Consider the following 5,242-nt stretch of genomic DNA (forward strand, 5'->3'; position numbering starts at 1 on the left):
ACAACAGAATATTCTCAGTGGGAAGAAATACAAAACATCCTTTGTGAGAGTTTTGAGTTCCTTATATTTAGTTTACATGAAATGACAGACATTTTTCATCTTTTTAAATGCTAAGGACTCAAGGCCAATGAATTGCCTTATCTGTTTTTAATAAATTTTATCTTATCTACTTTAATGACTATACCTTATCTATTTTGAGATACTTAAACTGAGATGCAAGCAAAAAAAAAAAAAACAAGTCTGGCCTTCATCTAAGAAAAATTAGAGAACAGAACTTCACTAATGTAAATTAATTGGCTCACAGTGTTGCCAAATACACAGAACACACACAAGTCAGTAAGCAAAGTTTCTGGCTTGTTTTATTTGGTTACAAAATTGTCAGTGCTTGCTTTTTGTGGCCATATTGTATCTCTCCAAAGCTTTTCACTAGCTCTAATGTTTCTTTTCACTGTTGTCTTCAGGTACTGTGGAGTTGGAACTGACTCATAGCTTACCCTCCAGCAGCTTTTCAGAGGCTGTAAATACCATGGGAAGAGATTGCCCATCTTTCTTTCAAAGAGTAGCTGGTGAATTTGAACCATGTGCCTTTTGATTGGCAGCGCTGTTGTTATGTGCCATTGAGTCCCCTGCAACTCGTAGTAACCCTCTGTACATCAGCTCTGAAACCTGCTCTGTCCTGAACCAATCTCATCATCTCCTACAGACCTAATCCCATTTCTCCAGTCTTTTAGTCAATCTATCTCATCCTGGGTTTTCCTCTTCTGTATTGTTTCTCTACCCTTCCAAGCACAATGTCCCTCTCCAAGAACTGATCACTCCTTGCAACATGCCCAAAATATGTCAGATGAAGCTTCAGAATCCTTGCCTCCAAGGAGCAGCCTGGTTTCACTCTCTACAGGATGAACTTGTTTGTTCTCCTGGCAGTTCATGAGGTGTTTAACACTCGTCTTCAGCACCACATATCAAGAGCATCAATCCTTCTCCAGCTTTCTGATGAATAGCAAGTAATTGGATCAAGTGCACCTTAGTCTCCAGACTGACATCGTTGCTTTTCAGTACTCTAGAGAGATCCCTGATAGCAAGCTTTCCCAATGCAATGGGAAATTTTCTTTTGATTTCCTGACTGCTGGTGGCAAGAGTGTTGATAGTGGAACCAAGCAAGCTGAAGTTATAAGCAATCTCAATCTCAATCTCTTTTCCATCCATCATGAAGCTGTCAGATTGGCTCAATGGTTAGAATCTTTGCTTTTTGCATGTTGAGCTTTAATCCGTATTGAAGAGTACAGCCCTTGACCTTCTGCAGCAAACATCTCATATCCTTTTCCATTTCAGCAAGCAAGGTAATGTTATTTACATAATGCATTGATGAGTCTTCTTCCAATACTGATGCCACATTCCTTTTCATAAGTTCAGTCTCCTGAGTAAACTGCTCTGCAAATAGATTGAAAAGTTATAGAGATAGGATGCATCCCTGACGCACAACTTTCCTGATCCTGAGCCATGCAGTGTTTCCTTGCTCTGTTCTGACTACTACTGCTTCCTGTTCCAAATACAGGTTTCACATGAGTACAATCAAGTATTTTGGGATCACCTACTCTTCTCAAGGTTAGCCACAATTTGTTGTGATCCTAGGCATAATAAAATTTATTCTATAAACTTTAAAACACTTTTCATGTTGGCTTCCTTTATCTGATGACCTTCATGTCCTATTTCCCTCCAGCCCCCTTACACTAAACTACCAGTGCTCCCTTATCATATATAAAATTCTGTTCAAGAAATGAGGAAAGTGAACAAAGCCCTGTTTCTTTTTAACACCTATTTTTTAACTGTGATTTTAACAACAGTTTATAGAACTGTTGGGTTTTCATTAATTTATTGTTGTGCACTCTCCTCCTTCCTCTCCCTTCCCTCTCCCCAGTTCACTTCCTCCCCAGTTCACTTTTAAGAAATTCTTAAAAATATTCATTCATTGTTGCACATTTCCCCCTCCCCTAGTTAACTTTCTATTTTTAAATATTTATTCTTAGGAAATCAAGGGACTAGGGGGATATCTACATTTCCATCTGTGTGCTTATCAACAGTTTTGATTCATCATGAATAATCTCTCAGCAGAAGAAATCCAGCAGCGGGCTCATTAGGTTACTGATGAGTCTCTGGAAAGTACAAGGAGAATGCTAAGTTTAGCTATTGAGTCTCAGGATACAGGAATCAAGACCATCACTATGCTTGATGAACAAGGGGAACAATTAAACCGAATAGAAGAGGGTATGGACCAAATAAATAAAGACATGAGAGAAGCAGAGAAGACTTTAACAGAACTCAGCAAGTGCTGTGGCCTTTGTGTCTGCCCATGTAATAGGACAAAGAATTTTGAATCTGGTAAGGCCTATAAGACAGCATGGGGAGAAGGTGGAGACAAATCACCTAACAATGTAGTATCTAAACAGCCAAGACGGGTGACAAATGGCCAACCTCAGCAAGCAGCTACGGGAACCAGCGGTGGATACATTAAACGTATAACTAATGATGCTAGAGAAGATGAAATGGAAGAGAACTTGACTCAAGTGGGCAGTATCCTGGGAAATCTAAAAAGTATGGCCCTGGACATGGGCAATGAGATTGAGGCTCAAAATCGACAAATAGAGCAGATCACAAAGAAGGCTGACACCAACAAAGATCGTATTGATGTTGCCAACACCAGAGCAAAGAAACTCATTGACAGCTAAAGCTACTGTTGTACTTTATCATTTTTTTGCTTCCCTCACTCCTCCTTCAGAATCGTTACCTTTACAGAGTTTGGAATTTTGGTCAAACTCTCTTTTAAGCAGTTTGGAAGAAAGGCCACAATAAAAGCTCCCTTATTTTTCTCACTTTTTCTTTTGAGAGAAAACTATGCTCCTTAAGACAAAATGTGTTTTTTCCTGAGTTCATACTCTTAGACTGGTTTTCATACATCACATTCATGTCATTTTTCACCTTCCTTGCTTACTTTAACAGGTTCTTTTGTTTTCAAGATTTGAAAGCATTGCCAAAGACAGCCATGAAGAAGGAACCTCTGGAGGTTTTTTTAGTGGGGAAAGAGGGCACAGAGAAGGGTTTGCTACCTTGGTTAAATCCTGAAAGGCCCTGGAGCAAGAAGTTCACAGCCACAGTAAATGTCTTGTTGAGTTTAGTCTACAACTGATGTTGCAGTTGTCACCAGTTTTGTCTAAAGCTTCATTTTGGAGCTTTTATAAACAATATTTTTGTTACACATCACAACTCTACAACCTCTACTCCTAAAAGAGGAGTAGAATATGTTTTCCTAAAGTGAGTTCTCTTAGTAATGTATATAGATGCTGTGATCCCATTTCATAAGATATCATTCAGGAACACTTGTATTCTTATTTTTATTTTCACATTATTTGTAATATGATGGTCAATCCTGTCACAGATCTATAATTTGTTACTAGTCTTTGAAGGAAGAAAAACATGTAAAATATATGTAATGAGAATTTCTTTGAAGCAGGGCTTAAACAGTTTTTCAATGTTTGACAAAGTTTATCGAGTGAATGAAATTCAGTTTACCTCATAATGAAGAATTATGTTCAGATAGGAAAAAAGGTATTTTGATCTCAGGTAGAAAAATAGAAAATGAAATTGCTTTCAGTTTTACATAGCTTTAGACTTTTTAAAGCTAGAACTCACTCTGTTTAACTAAAAGTTATTTGGAAAATCATACCTTTGTTTTTTATTGATGATTGTGTCATTCTCTTAGCCTTATATATCACACCATATCCAGAATCATGTTTCTATAGATTCTGAACAGTGTTATTAGAATTTGATTTATATTTGTCACCTTCATGTAACAACTATTATCTGCATACTACTATCAATAAGGATTTTGTTTGGCTAATAAGTACTGCTTGATCTTTACAATTAAATTTTGTAATTAAAAAAAAATATTTATTCTTGCACAATTTCCACCCTCTCCCTCACTTCCCCCTCCCCAATCCACTTTGCAATATATCTTTTATTCTTAACTGTTGTCATACATATAATGCCTAATCATATATTCCTTTTAAGATAGTTCTTTCCCTTATATGTTCCAACATACTATTATCTATTCCCTTGTTTTCCTAGTTTCTCCCCAACCCCCATGTCAGTCCTGCTTTGTAACAGTGGGATTATGCAGTATTTGTCCTTTTGTGACTGAGATATTTCACTCAGCATAATGTCCTCCAGGGTCACCTATGTTGTGTAATGTCTTATGAGTTCATTGTTTTTTAGTTCTGCTTAGTATTCTATTGTATGAATATACCACAGCTTCTATATCCATTGTTTGTGGATGGGCACTTGAGTTGCTTTCATCTCTTTGCTAATGTAAGTAATACAGCTATAAACTTGGATGTGCATACATCTGTTTGAATTATGGCTCTGGTTTCTTTAGGATATATTCCCAGTAGTGGAATTGCTGCATCAAATTATAGTTCTACTTCCAACTTTTTGAGAAAGTGCCAGACTGCCTTTGATAGTGGTTGCACCATTTCACACTCCCACCAGCAGTGAATAAGGGTTCCAATTTCTCCACAATTTCACCAACATTTGTTGTTACCAAGTTCTATTTAATGCTTTTAATTTTGTTTTACATTTTCAAACATATAAAGTACCACATACTGTCCTAGATACTGATGCTATAAACATGTAGAAAATGCAGCCTAGGCCTTCTGTAAGCTTCATTATGTTGGAGGAAACAGACATGTAACATCTCTACCATATCAAAAGAGTGCTGATGAAGTCTCAACAAGGGCAACCCAGCTTGAGAAGTCAAGATTCTTGGAACAGATGTTACCTGAGCTGAGTCTTGTTGAGTGATGTGAAGAAAAGTAAAGAGGGCTGCATGAAATGGTTGGAGGGGAATTTTAAGTAGTTCCATATAAAAAAACCCTAACACCTAATGTGCAGTGTCTGTATGTAGTAATCACAGGAGAAAAAGGGACAGTCTCCTCCTATGTGATTTACTGACTCTGAACCCCCACTGGAGGGTTAGCTCTGAGTTAGTTCTGACTCCGCAGTACATAATGACTTATATATTAAATATATGCTATTGTCAGCCCTTTTCCTATGTTGTTGTTGTTATGTGCCGTCGAGTGGCTTGCGACACATAGCGACCCTATGTACAACAGCCCTAAACTCTGCTCTGTCCTGTGCCAATCGCACTGTCTCTGACACTCCCATCCCAATTATCCCAGTCACTAAATCA

At 37.7% G+C, this 5,242-nt stretch overlaps 1 pseudogene; it reads left to right on the forward strand.

Annotated features, from left to right (window-relative positions):
- The first annotated feature begins 2,093 nt into the window (after positions 1-2,093).
- On the forward strand, positions 2,094-2,726 carry LOC102865815 (annotated as a pseudogene).
- Positions 2,727-5,242: the final 2,516 nt, after the last annotated feature.

Source organism: Elephantulus edwardii, unplaced genomic scaffold (assembly GCF_000299155.1).
Source record: "Elephantulus edwardii isolate Elephantulus edwardi_28Jun2011 unplaced genomic scaffold, EleEdw1.0 scaffold01280, whole genome shotgun sequence".
Taxonomy (NCBI): Eukaryota; Metazoa; Chordata; class Mammalia; order Macroscelidea; family Macroscelididae; genus Elephantulus; species Elephantulus edwardii.